Here is an 18,848-nt window from a genome sequence, read left to right as displayed (position 1 = left end):
GTGGAATCTGTGGAATTCTTTGCCACAGAAGGCTATGGAGGCCAAGTCAGTGGATATTTTTAAGGCAGAGATATTGAGATTCTTGATTAGTACAGGTGTCAGAGGTTATGGGGAGAAGGCAGGAGAATGGGGTTAGGAGGGAGATCAACCATGATTGAATGGCGGAGTGAACATGATGGGCCAAATGGCCTAATTCTACTCCTATTCCTTATGACCTTATGAGATAGCAGCACTGAAAATTTGAGGATACACTTAAATTTCAAAGTTAGTTTATTGTTTCGAACTCATTGCTTCTTATGTCTTGCCATATGCCATTAGGCAGTCATTCCTTGCAACATTATCAAAAATGTTGTCACAACTTTTCAGAGATGTTGTTTTACTGGAAGTGTAGGATCATTACCTCTAAATACAAGTCTGCTGGAGCTATAATTATAGTTTATTAGCAAACGACTGTTGAGCTCTTAAGTACATTTTCTTAACCATTGTTAAGTGCTACCTCCCACAGCTGGTAGGGCAGCTGTGCATTTACAGCCTTGTGAACAATGCTACTTTCTCCTCAATCGGGATCCAAACTGAAGCATGTTGCACAGTAAGCATCCAGCAGAATTGACAGAAATGTTCTCCACATGAAACCAGTTTAATCCTGTCCTTTGGTGCTGTCTGCGTAGAGTTCTCCCTGTGACCTGTGGGTTTCCCCTGGATGCTCCAGTTTTCTATCCCAGAGACATGCGGATTATGTTGTTAATTATCTTCTGTAAATTGCCCCTAATGTTTAGGTGAGTGGTATAATCTGGGAGGAGTTGATAAGAATCTAGGATGATTGATGGACTGCAAGCACTTGGTGGGCTGAAAGTATTTCTCTATGACTCTCTATGATTCATAGCAACAGTCTGTAATTTAGTTATATCTCTCTGAGGACTTCCAACTCCAGCTATGATGATAAAATTATAATTTTTAGACCTAATTATTGAATTCACTTATGTAATAAATTCAACTCACGTTTTAAATTTGTCACAATGAAGCATACTTTGTAATAAAAGACGTGGATTCGGTTGAAATGAACAAATGGGAAATTAGCATTAGTACCCAATAATAAGTTTGTGCTTAGTTGGAGAAGGTAGAGAATCGAGATAAAAATGTATTTATTGAGAACTTAGTTTTAACAGTCACCACTCATTCTTAAGGAAACGGGGCTTCCCCTCTTCCATTATAGATGAGGCTCTCACTAAGGCCTCCTCAATATCCCGCAGCTCCGCTCTTGCTCCACCTCCCCCCATTCGTAACAAGGACAGAATCCCCATTGTCCTCACCTTCCACCAGCGTATCCAACAAATTATCCTCCAACATTTCCGTCACCTCCAACGGGATCCCACTACTGGCCGCATCTTCCCATCTCCTCCCCTTTCTGCATTCCGCAGAGACCGTTCCCTCCGTAACTCCCTGGTCCACTCGTCCTTTCCTACCCAAACCACCCCCTCCCCAGGCACTTTCCCCTGCAACCGCAGGAGATGCAACACCTGTCCCTTTACCTCCTCCCTCGACTCCATCCAAGGACCCAAACAGTCTTTCCAGGTGAGACAGAGGTTCACCTGCCCTTCCTCCAAACTCATCTATTGTATCCGCTGCTCTAGATGTCAACTTCTTTACATCGGCGAGACCAAACGCAGGCTCGGCGATCGTTTCGCTCAACACCTTCGCTCAGTCCGCCTTAACCAACCTGATCTCCCGGTGGCTGAGCACTTCAACTCCCCCTCCCACTCCCAGTCTGACCTTTCTGTCATGGGCCTCCTCCAGTGCCATAATGGGGCCCACCGGAAATTGGAGGAACAGCACCTCATATTCCGCTTGGGCAGCTTACAGCCCAGCGGTATGAACATTGACTTCTCTAACTTTAGATAGTTCCTCTGTCCCTCTCTCCCCCTCCCCCTTCCCAGTTCTACCACTGTCTTCCTGTCTTCACCTATATCCTTTCTTTGTCCCGCCCCCCCCTGACATCAGTCTGAAGAAGGGTCTCAACCCGAAACGTCACCCATTCCTTCTCTCCGAGATGCAGCCTGACCTGCTGAGTTACTCCAGCATTTTGTGATACCACTAAAACCATGTTGTTCCACATTGCTCAGTATCAGCCTGTCTCACTCTGTGTGCTTGAAAATGGAAAGCAAACCTTGACTCCTCAACTGCTCCACGGTCAGCCAATCTCTTGACTTGATGCCCTCCAAATCTCCTGGTTTTCACTTCATTTTTTTGGTGTGTGCACAAGTTAACAATCCGAATTGGCAACGCATTCCTTCCTTTATGGTCCACTATTAGTTGCACTGTCCTCAACTGTAATAGTTCTGCACTCTGAGATTCTCCACGTACATCAGAGAAATTGAAAAACAAAGTGTTGGAAGAACTCAGCAGGCCAGGCAAAATCTGTACAGGGAAATGAACTGAGAACATTTCAGGACAGTGTCCTTTACACTTCTTCCACTGATGCTGCCTGGTCTGCTGTTTTCCTCCAGCAGCTTGTTGCTCAAGATTCCAGCATCTACAGTCTCTTGTGTCTCCATAGAAATTGAAATGTTGGCGCTAATGTCGAGGTGGAAAATAAATGGAATACTATTGAAATACTAAACAGCAAAGACACTCTTTCATTTGTGTGTATGACCTTACCGTTGAGTTTCCTGGTGGTTGGTAAGAGACTTAGGAGCTTGTGGCGTTAGTTTCTTTAAAGATCTTTCATCATTATTGCTGTATCAGGGTGATAGTTCAAACTACATCTATAGCACATGCATTTATTCACAAAATGCTGGAGTAACTCAGCAGGTCAGGCAGCATCTCAGGAGAGAAGGAATGGGTAACGTTTCGGGTCGAGACCCTTCTTCAGACTGATGTCAGGGGGGCAGGACAAAGGAAGGATATAGGTGGAGACAGGAAGGTAGAGGGAGATCTGGGAAGGGGGAGGGGAAGAGAGGGATTAAACTCCAGCATTTTGTGTCGACCCGATACGTCACCCATTCCTTCCCTCCTGAGATGCTGCCTGACCTGCTGAGTTACTCCAGCATTTTGTGAATAAATACCTTTGATTTGTACCAGCATCTGCAGTTATTTTCTTATTCTATAGCACATGCATTGTGCTTGAGTACATAGTTTGTAACACAGCTCAATAAATTCATGATATTACCCAACAAGGCAATTAGATCAGGATGTAACACATAAATGCATAAAGTACTGGACTTGTGCAGCATAATGCTTCTTACATTATAAGCTTCACTAGGCGACCACTCATCAAAACTTCCCTAAATTCCATCCTGTACTTCCCAATTACAAGTTCTCTATGGCATTTTTTCCAAAACATTGGATTCAAAATATTTTTCAAAATTAATCTTTAATCCTGCATACCTAGATAAATCAAGTCTCAAGCATCTCTTGAGTTTTTGTTTCAAAAGACCATAGCTGAATCATCGATATTTTAGAATCTGGGTGACCAAACAGCTGTGAAGTTATTGTATATACAGTATTGAACAAAGGGAATCTTTTTTTATGTACTGTGCAAGTTTTGCTAAATTGGTTTTATGACTTGGCTAAAAATTAATCAAACCTACATGTAACACATATTTAGACAGGAAGTAGGCCAGAGCTTCCAATTTTATCACAGGCTACATCACTATAAATGATCCTGTGTTGTTTTTGCTGTTGGAAGGCTTTTTTCCCCGTTGGAAGATGGCCTAGGTCTCATTACGCATTCTTCAGATATTCTGAGTTGCTCATAGTGTTGAGGTGAATGTGATAACCTTTTATTTGATTAATTGAAAAATAAAGTGTGATTTATGAGGTAAATGGAAAGCATGAAAAATAGTGTAATTGGATGTTTCTGTGATGTCTTTAATTTTAAAGATAACCTTTGGGTCAATTTCAAATTATTAATCATCTTGCAAAAAGTACACTTCAGGGGCTATTTTTAAAAAATGACTTAAAATTCCCGTGTTAAATAATTCACAAGCCGTGGGGAAAATCCTTGAAAATATTCCATCGCAGTTTCCAACAGCTCAGTTTTAGCTGGGCTACTTGATGCACCAAAAACATGAAGTGCTCGAGTAACTCAGAGGGTCAGGCAGCATCTCTGGAGGAACAAGGATAGCTGACATTTTGGGTTGTGACCCCTCTTCAGACTGAACCCAAAACTTCACCTATCCATGTTCCTCCAGGGATGCTGTCTGACCTGCTGAGTTACTCTAGCACTTTGTGTGGGGTGGGGGTTTTTTTGCATCTGTTGTTCCTTATGTCTTCTTTAAGCATCATTTGCTTAAATCTTGTTTTCATGATGAAGGAAGTTTTACATCATCTCTGAAATCAAGTTCTTCATCCTATGTTTGGACCAAGGCTATATTGAGGGTTCCTGGTCCTGATGCAATCAAAACTGAGCTCTGGGAGTAGATTATTGTTGGGTAAAGGATGCTAATCCTAGTATTTATGACATTTCCACAAGAGGTTATTACATTGATGGTTGTTCAAATTGAGTAGATCCTGTCAAAGTTACATGGCTAGACATTTTTACATTTAGTTAGGTAGATGTTACCTGTACTATTAGTGGCACAGGTCTTGAACACTGCAGTTGTGACATTGTTGGGTCCCATTGTCTTCCAACTGTTTCTTGTCAACAGAAGTTACTAGGTTAATTCCCGGAATGGCGGAACTGTCATATGTTGAAAGACTGGAGCGGCTAGGCTTGTATACACTGGAATTTAGAAGAATGAGAGAGGATCTTATCGAAACATATAAGATTATTAAGGGGTTGGACACTTTAGAGGCAGGAAACATGTTCCCAATGTTGGGGGGATCCAGAAACAGGAGCCACATTTTAAGAATAAGGGGTAGGCCATTTAGAACGGAGATGAGGAAAAACATTTTCAGTCAGAGAGTTGTAAATCTGTGGAATTCACTGCCTCAGAAGGCAGTGGAGGCCAATTCTCTGAATGCATTCAAGAGAGAGCTAGATAGAGCTCTTAAGGATAGTGGAGTCAGGGGGGTATGGGGAGAAGGCAGGAACTGGGTACTGATTGAGAATGATCAGCCATGATCACATTGAATGGTGGTGCTGGCTCGAAGGGCCGAATGGCCTACTCCTGCACCTATTGTCTATTGTCTATTGTCTTTAATCAGTTTGACTGATTGGTTTCTGTGATGCTGGAAACGATGAAGAAGTTGAGATGGATTATTCACTGAGTGCTAATGGCTGAAGAAGGCTGCAAGAGCTTCAGCCTTAATTCGGTAGCGATGTGATGTGGTCTTCCTTCACTGAGGAAAAAGATGCTCTTGGAGCCTGAAGCAATTTTTTGTGAAATTTCACTTTCCCAACAGGTAGTCAAAAAGATATTTGTTCCACACAGGTTTGGATATTCTTTCCTCAAGCATTTTCAGACATTTCCAATATGAGCACAAATTTTTGAAGCTAAGCTGCAACCTGATGTCTTAAGAATAGTTTTATTTGGCAGGAGGTCAAGACTGGTCAACTAGTGAGCCATAACCTTTGATGATCTAATATCAGAAGCCACAGCATTTGTAAAATATCTACCATCTATAATGTTAATTGCCAAATTAACATTTGGAGAATCTTTTGTGCTTTAACCATGACCTTTGACTGTTCACAATCAAAGATTTATGGCCCTTTATTCTCAGAACCTTTGAAAAATGAGAGATGATCTTAGTAAAACACACAAGACTTGAGTGGGATCTGACAGGGTAAATATTGCGAGGATGCCCCCTACAACGATTACAGACTGTAGGGTTATCCACTTAAGAAATGAAAATAAATTTCTTCTTGCTGAGTGTTATGAATCTTTGAAAGTCTCTGATCATTTCCAGAGATCAGGATAATATTTCTATTATTTAGTATAGGAATTTGGGCATCAGCAGCAAGATCCGGATTTATTACCTATCTCTAATTGTATTTAAAAATTTAGAGGGGAACCATATTCTTGAAGCACTACTATCCTTCTATTGAAAGTGCTCCCATTGTGCTGTTTTGGGTGGAGTTGCAAGGTTTAGACCAAGTGGCAATGAAGGGCTTGTGGTATACATCCAAACCAGAATGAAGTGTGGCCTGGAGGTAGTAGCCTGTGGGTGGTGCTGTTTTTATGAGCTTGCTGTCTTTCTCCTTTCTCATGGTGGTTCAGATTGTCAGCTTGTAAGGTGCTGTCAAAATAGTGCAGTATAGTTTTGGAGATGGTGTACACTGCAACTGTTGTGTTTTGTTAGTGAGGAAATAAATGTTAAGGAGTGTGGACAGGGTTTTAGTCCAGTCGATTGTTTTGTCCTTGATGGTATTGAGCATCCTAATAGTAGTTTTCTAAGTGTGAAATATTCTGTCATAATTCTAGTTGGGGCCTTGTATAGATGGTAGAAAGGCACCAGAGTGTTAAGAGCTGAATCACTCACTGCAGATTGCCCAGTCTCTGACCTGCTCCTGTCAGAATGGTATTTATGTGACTGGTCTGGTTGAGTTTCTGATCAGTGTAGTGGACGTACTAACGTTAATGTCATTGAAGGTCAACTGACTGTGGTTCGACTCGCTTTTGCTGGAGATGATGTCATTGCCTGGCATTTTCTTGATGTAAATGTCACTTGTCACTTATCTTGAATGTTGCATGGGTCTTGCTGATGCAGGCATGGACTACTTACTTTTAAGAGGAGCTGCAGTTAGAAGTGAACATTGTGGCATCATAATTGATGAGCAACTGACGATGGTTGGACCCAGGGCATTGCCCAGAGGAACTCCTGCAGTGATGTCCTGGAGTTTCACAGATTCCATTTTGACAGCTGTAACCATGTTGCCTTGTGTGAGATGTGACTCCAATTATTGTGTTACTGTGCATATTTAAGGTTTGAATAGCGGGTGTTTTGCAATATGGAAGAATTTAAGGATATGGGCACCTGGCAGGAGAGAAATCGAGTCCATCGATCTCATTGACTGGTGGAGCATAAGGAGTCTTTGACCAACATTTGCTCCTATTTCTTTTGTTCCTATCCCAGATAATGAGGCATCATTCATATTATCACAGTTATCAGTGCTGTGGGATAGCAAGAGTGGCACAGCTGGTAGAGCTGCCGTCTCAGAGTTAATTACTGACCTCTTGTGCTGTTTCTATGGAGCTTGCATGTTCTCCCTGTGACCCCGCGGGTTTCCTCCAGGTGCTGTGGTTTCCTCCCACATTCCGAAGACATACGGGTTTGTAGGTTAATTGGCTTCTGTAAATTGTCTCAAGTGTATAGTGGATGCAAAAATGGGATAACATAGAACTAGTGTGAATGGATGATTAATGGTTGGTGTGGACTCAATGGTATCCATGGTGTATCTCCAAACCAAATAAAAAAAACTAAACTATATCATAGTTTTAAACTGTTATATTATATATCGAAGATTCAGAGAAAAGTATTTAACTTCTGCTGTACAAGATTACACTCAGCCTTTTCCAGCGGCTTCATCTCCTCAGCTGTAAGGATTATTTACTCTTTGAGTTGATCCATCATAGTTTTACCTTCACAGGGTGAATGCATTTCCACAGTTTGGCTTGTGAAATTCCTTTTGCCAACAACTGTCGTGAAATTTGCCAAATTCTTGAATGAAATTGTCAATTGCATCCTTCTGCGATTCTTTCATCACACAAAGTAGCAGGAGGGAATTTCCACAATAAATCTATTACTGTTCCCACTGAGTAAACCTGGGCATATCCTCTTTCGAAGCTTGTGTGTTAAGTTTAGTTCTAGTTTAGTTTAGAGATACTGTATAATGTGGAAACGGGCCCTTCAGCCCCACGGGTCTGTGCTGATCGGCAATCCCCACACATTAACACTATCCTACACACACTAGGGACTACTTACAATTTGTTACCGAAGCCAATTAGCCTACAAATCTATAAATCTTTGGAGTGTGGGAGGAAACTGGAGCACCCGGAGAAAACCCATGTAGGTTACGGGTAGAACGTACAAACTCCGTACACGCAGCACGCGTGGTCAGGATTAACCCGGGTCTCTGGCGCTGTAGAGCAGCAACTCTACCACTGTGTCACCATGCTACCCCTAAAGAGTGCTTATCACTTTTTGAAATAAAGTTGTTTTTGGCAAAAACAGAAAAAGCTGGCAATGTTCATCAGATCAAGCAGCAACAATTTGTGTTTCAGGTCCAGGGCCCTTTGAGCTCCTTATAGATACAGGCTAGCTTTCAGTGTGATAAAAGGTGGTGGAGGGATACATGGTACAATTGGAACATCTCCCATAGGACCATGCAAATTGCTTAATGGGAGCAGATACCAACTCATTAAGCTTCCTTGTCTGTGTAATTTGTTACAAAAAGTGAGACATGCACGGCAGACCAGAATGATAAAAGTGGAGCCAGTGAGAAGAGTTGCGGAAATGGCCAGTTCTAACAAAGGCAGAAAGGAAAAGTGAGTTACCTAAAGTCGGAGAATTGAATATTGAACTGGAAAAAGAGCGGCCCTGAGTAGGCCTGAATTGAATACTATTCCACCCATCCCACAAAACACCGTTCCACCTATCCCACGAAAGACAGTTCAAACTTGGACTCACGCAAATGTCCAGATTTCCACCTTTTAATATGGAGAAAGTCTGCTTTTTTAATTTCTCAGTGAGGTTGATAATCACCAGTATCACATCGAGGTTTGGCACAACACCAAAGTGAGGAGTCAGAGTTGATCTCCTGAGGGCTGATAACCGCAAGGTTTGCCTCTCAACTTTTGATGAGCAATATATCCTATTGTTCAGGAATTCTATATCACGCAGCATGAAACCCAGTTTCAAAACAGTAAAAATGGACTAGCCTTATCTTCAGATAGGCAGCAGCCAGGAATTAATGTAAAACTTGCCATACATCTGGTGCTCCATTTATTCCCTCCACTCTCTTAACAATCAAATGGGAATTCTGTTGTGAAGGGTAAGAAACTTCAGACTTCGGCACCGTTTGATTTTTTTTCCCTCAGAACTTCAAACAGAAATCTAAACAAACTGCAGCAACTACTCAGTTGTACATTTTTGCTGTGCAGTCAGTGCCTGCTGCTTTGTTGTTGTGGGCTCTGTGGCTTCTTAAGTTTAGGAACAGATCTAGAGTGTGAGTTGCCGAACCCATCATGTGGGGAAGGTAGAAATCATACAGGTGTCTCACCTGCCAGAAGCTTACAGAATAGGCAGAAAGTGCCATCAATCGCATGTAATGTTGATTTGCCACCCGACTACGAAAACTGGATTCAAAACAAAAAATGCACGAAAAGCTTAGCAGGCCAGGTAGCATCTTTGGTAAGAGATGTGGACAGGACAAAGCCAGACAAGTGACAGGTGAGTGGGGTTTGATGGACAAATAGTTGGACAAAGGTCGGAGATGAAAAGACAAAAGGCTATAAGATGAGCGAAGAGGCATGAAATGTAAAGCTACAGGAAGGGATATAGGAGGAAGGGGAAAAGGCAGCAGGATTGTAGGAGAAATGGGTGCACATCAGGTGGGGCATAGGAAAGATGCGGGCGTGTTTGTTGGTTAGTTACCTAAAATTGGAGAATTCAGTGTTTACACCATTAGGTTGTAAGCTACCCAAGTGGAATATGAGGTGTTGTTCCTCCATTTTGCGTGTAGCCTCACTCTGGCAATGGGGTAGAGCCAAGGCAGAATAGGAAGGGGAGTTAAAATGGTTGGCAACCAGGAGAACTAACAGGGTTTGGCAGACTGAATGTAAGTGTTCGGTGAAACAGTCGCCTAGTCTGTGCTCAGTTTCACCAATGTACAGGAGGCCACATCAGGAGCACCCTAGTGCCCCTGGTGTGTAGGATGCAATACTGCGATAACATAGAACTAGCATACAGGTGATCGTTAGTTGGTGCGGACTTGGTGGGCTGAAGGGCCTGTTTCCACGCTGTATCTCTAAGTTAAAATGGTAGATGAGGTTAGAGGAGGTGCATGTGAAACTCTGTCTCACCTGGGAGGAGGAGGGACCAGGGACATGCATTGTGAGGGTGGTGGTGGAGGAGTTAAGGGAGAAGTTGTTCAATGTCTGCACAAGTTGAGCCAGGCGAAAGAGCGTATTTAATTGGTATATTTACAGCCTTTTGATACTTGCATGGAAATGCCATACAGAAGTAGGGCATTCACTCTATACGACCAAAAGGGCCAGCTTTATCCTGACAATTAAACATCTATTTTAGTTTAGAGATACAGCTTGGAAACAGGCCCTTCGACCCACTGAGTCCGTGCCAACCAACGATCACCCATACGCTAGTTTTATGTTATCTCAGTTTCACATCCTACGCATTAGGGATAATTTACAGGATCCAATTAACCTACAAACCTGCATGTCTTCGGAATGTGAGAGGAAACCGGAGCACCCGGTGAAAACCCACGCAGTCACAGGGGGAACTAACAAACACCGTACGAACAGCAGCCATAGTCAGGATAGAACCGGGTCTCTGGCACTGTAAAGCAGCAACTCTACCGCTGTGCCATTGTGTCACCACTAACTCCAGCTTATTTTCCTTTCTCCTTCAGGATTATCTAGATTCCCCTCACGAGAACATTTCTGAACCCAATTATTCGTAAGATTAGTGTGGAGGCTGATGACTGCGTTATTGCAGTGTATGATAATTGCGGGGGTGCGCAGCCCAGCCAAAATCAACACATTGACATATGGAGAAACAAGTCCCTTAAGGAGTAAAGTGGCAGCATTGTGGAGAAGCAAGTTGGTGCATTAGCATGCTGTGCCATTGAGACGGTGCCAATTATTTCCCACCAAACACAAAGGAGGAAATAATTGGAAGATAAGTCATCCAGGTTATTGTCATGAACCGACAAGAAAACAATAGATGTGACATTGCCAGCTCCCAAGAGACTGCTGGCACTATCAACATAAACATACATTAAAAATCCTTTCAAAAGTGGGCATGGTTTTGATTGAACATAAAATCCAAAAGCCTGCAGATGCTCAAAATCCAAAAATAAAAACAGAAAATCGTAGGAACACACAGCAGGTCAAGTAGTACTTGTGGGACGAGGCACAGTTAAATGTATCAGGTCTAAAATCCATCCTCAGAGTGGAGAATAATGTGGACCCTGTAACAAGCCAGAAGGAAGAAATGAAAACGTATGTTTTATACACAACACTAAACAAATGACCACAAATGAATGGAATAATTCCTTTGCCACTAGTGCTCTCATGTAATACTGCTCACCCTCCTGAATTTGCAATGGGTAAGAAAACATAAGGGAGGAGTGGTAATATATTTTTGTAAATATCAACTTAAAAATAACAAAAAAATCAGAACCAAATCAATGCCAGATAAAGGTATATCTTTGCACCATGTAGTGATATAGTGAAGATAAATTCTTCATTGAAATAACAACCATGATTGATACAGAATCTCTGAAGCCTTCTGCTAAAGCAGTACTGAAGCCAATGCCAATCGCTGCTTCACTGAACGGAAATAATTGCCTACCTGGATCCCTGGACTATCTTTAATCAGCGATTCAAACTAAATGTTATTCCCTTTATCCTGCATCTGCATACTGTGGACAGTTTGATAGAACTGGATAGAACACAACAAAAAAGCTTTCCACTGCACCTCGGGACACGTGACAATAAACTAAACTAAACATGCTGCTGAGATTTTAGCTCACCAGTCACTACTTACCTTGAAACCACTAAAACACAGGTTTGCAGGCAACTGAGAAAGGATCATTAAATTGATTTCCTCCTATTTAATTAGAGAAACACCCAAATGCTTGAAATTACAAAGTACTGGAGGAAAGGAAAATTACCCTTAAAAGACCATTTTTGCATTAATTACTAGGATGGAAAGGTAATAGCGGTGCAATTAATTGACTACTTGACCCCTGACAGTATGCTTCTGGATAAGAATTTTCAGGCTCACTGGCCATCTGTCAAATACATTTGGCTTTCTTTTCACAATGTACAGGCTGTTACTCACAGTTGAGATTTTAAGATTCCTGGGGAATTGCATTTGCGCGCAGTATTTGGCTTTATTGCTAATTTTCTCTTCCCAGACTGAAAGCTAGCTCCTTCTGGACAGCAGTGTCACCTTGGTATTCCACATGCCCACTCCTATAACATCAAATCCAAGATGGTCAGAATGAAGCATTTCACTGGTAGTGAAATTGAACAGCTGCGATTGATTACTCTACCTGAAACAGAAAAAAATGTGAATTAATTTATATGTATTTATAATTATGAAGTTTTTACTATATGGTGATCTAGGCATATAGAATTATGATGAGTGACAAAATCCTGGAGGAGTTATGAGAAATTTTATTGGACAGTGAATTGTCATGATCTAGAATGTACTGATAAAATGGCGGAAGTTGGTTTAAAATACGTGCAAAAGGACAATGGATAAATTCTTGTCAAAACATGGGGAAAGTGCAAGAGCACAGCATCAAAGAGACATGCAGCATGGCAACAGACCCTTTGGCCCATTTCATTCATGCCGACCAGGTTTTATAACAGTGCTCATCCCATCTGCCTGTATTTGGCCCATGTCCTTCTAACTCCCATCCATGTATCCATATCTGAATGTCTTTTAACATCATCTTTGCACATAGCTTCCTGCATCAGTTTGTTTCATATATACCCGACCCTCAATGTAAAGACATTGTCCCTCGGATCTCTTTTAAATGTTTCCCCTCTCACTTTAAACCTTTCCCCACTAGTTTATAAACTCCTCTAACTTGGTGAAACGATTGTGACCATTCACCTTATCTGTGCCTCTCATGATTTTGTCTGGCTCTGTAAGGTCACTCCTCTGCCTCCTTTGCTTCCTATCCTATCCAGCCTCTCATTATAATTCAAGATGTTGAGTCCTGTTAACATCCCAGTGAATCATTTCTGAACCGTTTCCACCTTAATGACATCCTTCCTGTAACATGACAACTACCACTGCACATTACTCCAAATGTGGTCTCATCAACATCTCGACAGCTGTAGTATGATGCCCTAACTCCTGTACTCCATACCCTTATTGAAGAAAGCAAGCATGCCGAACACATTCTTCATTACCCAGTCCACCTGTGTTGCCATTGTCTGAGAACTAGATACCTGTATCCCTCAGTCTCTCTGCTCTAAAGTACTCTCTGGGACTCTACTATGTATTTTGTAAGTACATCCAGGTTTGACTTTCCAAAGTCAACAATCATTTGTTTGGTTTTACTGACGTTAAGAGCAAGGTTGTTGCTCTGGCACCATTTGGTCTTTCGATCGATCTCCCCCCTATACTCCATCAATATACAGGTATACTGAGTCCATCAGTTCACAATCAGTTCACTCACAGATGTCAGAGTAAAATTCCATCTGCCATTCCTTAAACCTCTTCCTAGTTGATCCAGATCCTTTTTTAAACTTGCATAACCTTCCTCGCTGTCCAATGTCCAATCACTTTTGGTGTTATCTGCAAATTTATTAACTACATTATCATCCAAATCATTAATGCAAATGACAAATAGTGGACCCAGCAGAGATTCCTGTGGCTCTCCCACTTGTCACGGCCCTCCAAACAACCTATCCACTACTGCCCTTTGACTCCTTCCATCAAGCCAGTTTCCGAATCCAAGTTGGAGGATGAACCCTGGATCCCACATGATCTAAAGTTCCAGACTACCCTACCATGCAGGACCTTGTCAAAGGCTTCTTAAAGTTCATCTGGACAACATCCACTGCCCTATTCTCGTCAATCTTCTTGATGATCTCTTCAAAAATTCTATCAAATTTACGAGTCATGATTTCCCCCACTCAAAGCAATGCATCATATCCCAAATCAGTCCTTGCATGTGGCGCAGTGGCGCAGTGGCGCAGCTGGTAGAGCTGCTGCCTCATAGCACCAGCATCATCAGAGACCTACACCACTATGACCACACTCTCATTTCACTCCTGCCATTGGGAAGAAGGTATAGGAGCCTGAAAACTGTAATGTCCAGGTTCAGGAGCAGCTTCTTCTCAACAACCATCAGGCTAGTAAACACTACAACCTTTAAATAAGTTCCAAACTACATATTATGGGGCATACTGAACTTTTTTCGTTGCTGTTTACAGAGTACCATGTTTTCATATCTGTTGTGCTGCTGCAAGTAAGAATTTCATTATTCTGTTTCGGGACATATGACAATGAAACACTTGTCTTTTGTCGGTGGGCCAAAGGGTTTGTTTCCATGCTGAATCTCTAAATTAAACCAAACTATCCAAATATCGGTGGATCTTGTTCCTCAGCATCCCCTCCTGCGCACAAGAGTCAGACTCAGTGAACAACTCCTGAAACTTGGACAACTGGCATGCTAAATTATAAAGCGAAAAATGTCATTTTTACTGAATTTCACAAGGTAGGTTAAAGAAGGTTGTAAATACTGGAAATTGAAAAACAAAATCACTGGGTCTACAAAGAAAGCCCATGGCATCAGTAAAGAAGGATGGTAAATGATCCTGATGTACAACCCCTGTCTCAGAGCTGAAAAATAGAAAGGAAAATAAACCTGCCGTGATGGATGTTTGAGAGACTTAATAGATTATATGGTCTGCAAATCTTTTAGTAGAAAAGCAGAAACCCTCTAAATTTTCTCAAAATTCTTCTCCCTGGAAGGACATTAGAAGAGCAGAAAAATGGCGAAGATGATGCAAATTACAGAAAGAGCATCAAATGGCATAAAAACTAAAAATACTGGACAATTGCAGGCAATAACATTCACAGCCATCTTCACCTGGTACCAGAGTCTCTTGCAGGAGTAATTTCAAAGTATTAGGTACAGAAAATCTATTATTTTTCCTCTTGCCTAGGAGCACTTCGAGAAATTCAGATGCAGCAAAACAACTGATTCAGCACGGACTGGGAATTAAACTCCCCAGGGCCACAATGCCTTTTCAAAAGAGATTCAGTCCACAGTAAAGGCAGTAATGGTTAAGAAACACTATAAGTGTATTCATGTTAGAATACTGTTTGAAAGATAGCAACAACATAAAGAAGTAAATAGTGGTAATTAATGTTGTAATTACTTCGCATTTTGGAGATCAAAAAATGTGGGATTCGGCTGAGATGCAGGATCAACCTTAGTCTTTTTGAATGGCAGGAAAGGTTCAAGCAACCATATAAACTATTTTCCTCCAAATTCTTATGTCCTTAATTAAATAACTACTTATGGCTCTGTTGAAATTGAGCTGCAGACTACAAATCCACAATAAATCGAGATAACATTGCCCACTAATTGAACAAGGAAGGATGAATCTTCCTGCCTTTTTGGCATCATCAAAGTGTTATGGCTTGTGCACAGTCAGCTTTTTGCCATGTTGTTCCATAACAGGTGACCTTCTGGACATCTGGAAGGTTTTATGTACAGATTAAACGAGGTGCTTTGGAAAGGATCCAAAGCAGTTACAGCATGTATTGTGAGCATATGGCCGATCAAGCTTGACTGTTTTTTTACACAAGAGGCAAGATTTTTGAGTTGTGTCAGACTGATCCATACCATGTAATTGCAGCTTTTAGTATAAGCTGAGGTTTTGAACTTCAACTGCTTGGTTCCATTCCAGCTCACCATTTTTAATGTAAAGGTTAAATGATCCAATCCTTTTAAAACAAATCTTAAAAAACTGGCTGTGAAAAATCTCACGTGATCTAATGTGAACTGCACTTATCAAGTTGGATTTTATCTTTTCATTCAAATGCACTCGCTAATGGACTTTGCAGCATATTTTGGGTGATCTTCTGCAAAAGTTTAAATTGGAACTTGTTAACGAAAGTTGTTGCAGTCATTAAGGCAATAGAAAATGGAATTAGGGAGTTTCTAGAGCCAAAGATCGAAAGTAGATAACGAGTAAAGTCCATATGCTCGAGCTTCATTAAGTTTAATGGATGACTTCTTCAAATTAGTATTTTATTCCTGATGTCCCTGCTGTTGAGAGAACACCAAGAAGGAAGTGGGGCAATCCTGACCTTTCACAGTTTTTGGATGCAGTTCTTGCAGGGTGTATATAACTGAGAGTAGCAGGGAAAATTAAAGGCAGAATCATTCAAGATGATATGCATTTATTCCTTTGAATACAAAGGTGAGTGAAGGAGCTTACAAATAGGATTTTTGCATTATCTAACTCATTTTTGCTCATTTGTCCTTTGTTATCACCATGTGACAAATTCTTAATGTCTCTGCTTTGTTATTGCTGCTGCATTTGAGGAAAAACCTTTGTAGGCCATATTAAATTTATCTTGGCTTCATTATGGATCATATTTATCGCTTTGAATTCATGCTTAATGACCAATTGGCTTGGTAAGAGCTAAGCATCAGAGATTTATTTTAACCCTACGTACAGAATATCATTCCCTTTGTACTATTCTGAACTCTTTTCATTTCATCTCCAAGAAATTGGCAATGGATGCTACATTTTAACCTTTTTTGTTCACAGTTCTTTGCCCGGCAGGATCAGAATTGAGGCTGTCAAAGTCTTTTCACAGTTGTTAGAGGGAACGTCCAACCCATCAGCCTGGACAAGGTTCAAAGAAAGATCCCAGAGAAAAAGAACATTGAAGTGAGTTATTGTTCCACTCAGTGCTATCTTTGCCACTGTTACTATTTAGCTGGGGGCTTTATGAAATCACAGCAGGAACATATCCTCGTATTGATTGGCTCAATTCATTTATTCACATTAAGAAACAATAAGCAATTCTTATCAAAAACAAAAAAGATTGGAACTTGAATCTCGTGACTTAAATAATGTAGATGACACTTACACCAACCCCATGCTTAAGTTATAATTGTGTTCAGCTTTTCTTGATTTATGAACATTTAATTTATAAAGCTTTGCTATAATGCCATTGACTATTTGGAATTTGTGACTTTGATTTGCAAAGTTATTTTTTGCAAGAACAAATTGTGCCCCATATTTTCCACCCACAGAAATGCGTAGTACTGAAAAAAACCACAATGCATTTTATAGAAACATTCAAGATTCAAGATTCAAGATATCTTTATTTGTCATCCAAAAAACAAGTTTTTTGGACGAAATTTAGTCACCCACAGTCCAATAATAAAAGCAATAAAACAAACAAATTACACAACACCAACCAACACACAAAAAAAAGAAACATCCATCACAGTGAGTCTCCTCCAGTCCCCTCCTCACTGTGATGGAAGGCCAAAATGTATTTTCCCTTCCCCTGTCATCTTCTCCCGCGGTCAGGCTGGTGTCGTTGCCACGTTCCATGCCGCGCCGGACGGTGAAGGGTCCGCAGCGGGCCGACCCAAGCCCCGCGATCCGGGGCGGGCGAACACGCTGTCGCTGCCGCTGTTGCTGCACGTCGGGGCGGTCGTGGCTCCCATAGATAGAAACATAGAAAATAGGTGCAGGAGGAGGCCATTCGGCCCTTTGAGCCAGCACCGCCATTCATTGTGATCATGGCTGATCGTCCCTAATCAATACCCCGTGCCTGCCTTCTCCCCATATCCCTTGATTCCACTAGACCCTAGAGCTCTATCTAACTCTCTCTTAAATCCATCCAGTGATTTGGCTTCCACTGCCCTCTGTGGCAGAGAATTCCACAAATTCATAATTCTCTGGGTAAAAAAACTTCTTCTCACCTCAGTTTTAAATGGCCTCCCCTTTATTCTAAGCCTGTGGCCCCTGGTTCTGGACTCGCCCAACATTGGGAACATTTTTCCTGCATCTAGCTTGTCCAGTCCTTTTATAATTTTATATGTTTCTATAAGATCCCCTCTCATCCTTCTAAACTCCAGTGAATACAAGCCTAGTCTTTTCAATCTTTCCTCATATGTCAGTCCCGCCATCCCAAGGATCAATCTCGTGAACCTATGCTGCACTGCCTCAATTACAAGGATGTCCTTCCTCAAATTAGGAGACCAAAACTGTACACACTACTCCAGATGTGGTCTTACCAGGGCCCTATACAACTGCAGAAGATTTCACTGAGCCTTTTCAATTTACAATATTTCACTAAGCAAATTTTCCATAAATGCATCCCTTTCACAAATTGAACAATGGCTGTAATCACTTCTGTAACATTGGGGCAGACCAACAAGGGATTGTGAATCTAGTGCATGATTTTCTACGAAGCTGACATCAGAAATGATTTAACATTTCTATAGTTTGTTACCAGTTAAAATGAAAGAGACTACATTTAAAATTAATACATTGGTTTGATTAATGGTCTCTATTTCAGTTCATCAGGTATTCCTCGCAAAAGTCAAAAATCATCTTTGATCCAGATGAGAAGACTTTTATATTAAGATAAATTAATTCATCATTCTGCATCTGATCATAAATCAAAGGTCAATGAAGCAACAAGCAAGTTATGTAGGATTTTGAATGCGATGGTTACATATACTGTACAAATTATATGAGTGATACTGTATAGCTATGTATTCATCATTTTAATTTGAGCCAAATCATAAACTAGGTTCAAAAAAGGAGTAAACAAAGCTATAAATTATTTTCATTTTGCAACAATGCTGAAATGTTTGAATTTAAAATTACACCAAACAAAAATCAATTGAATCTTTGTAGCACACAATGTTGCGATTGTATGTTCAACTTGCTTGGTTTCTGAGTGTCCAACAATGACAGACAAACCCAAAGGTTTAGTTTCGTGTTTGAGGAGAGTACAAGAAGGGTCTCGACCTGAAATGTCACCTATTCCTTTTCTCCAGAGATGCTGCCTGACCCGCTGAGTTATTCAGGCATTTTGTATCTATCTACACCTGCAGTTCCTCCCTGCACATGTCTTCACAATTGTTGTATTGGGAGACACCAACAAACCAACTGCAAACCACCTCACAAGTTATGAAATTATGAAACCACTTCACA

General features: G+C 41.1%; 1 protein-coding gene across 3 annotated transcripts in view; it reads left to right on the top strand.

Moving 5' to 3' along the window:
• Window positions 1-18,848, top strand: part of LOC144599477 (uncharacterized) — a 97,845-nt gene that overhangs the window by 15,211 nt on the left and 63,786 nt on the right. For 2 of the 3 annotated variants that reach the window (XM_078410430.1, XM_078410427.1), the window contains exon 3: window positions 16,434-16,556. The gene's annotated coding sequence lies outside the window, so the exon portion shown is untranslated. Of the gene's footprint in view, window positions 1-14,744; window positions 14,780-16,433; window positions 16,557-18,848 lie in introns of those variants that run through there. The other variant, XM_078410429.1, reaches the window with a different exon arrangement.

This window comes from Rhinoraja longicauda, chromosome 13 (assembly GCF_053455715.1).
Source record: "Rhinoraja longicauda isolate Sanriku21f chromosome 13, sRhiLon1.1, whole genome shotgun sequence".
NCBI classification, from domain to species: Eukaryota; Metazoa; Chordata; class Chondrichthyes; order Rajiformes; family Arhynchobatidae; genus Rhinoraja; species Rhinoraja longicauda.
Note: the sequence above shows the minus strand (reverse complement) of the source record. Positions and strands in the feature narration are given on the sequence as shown.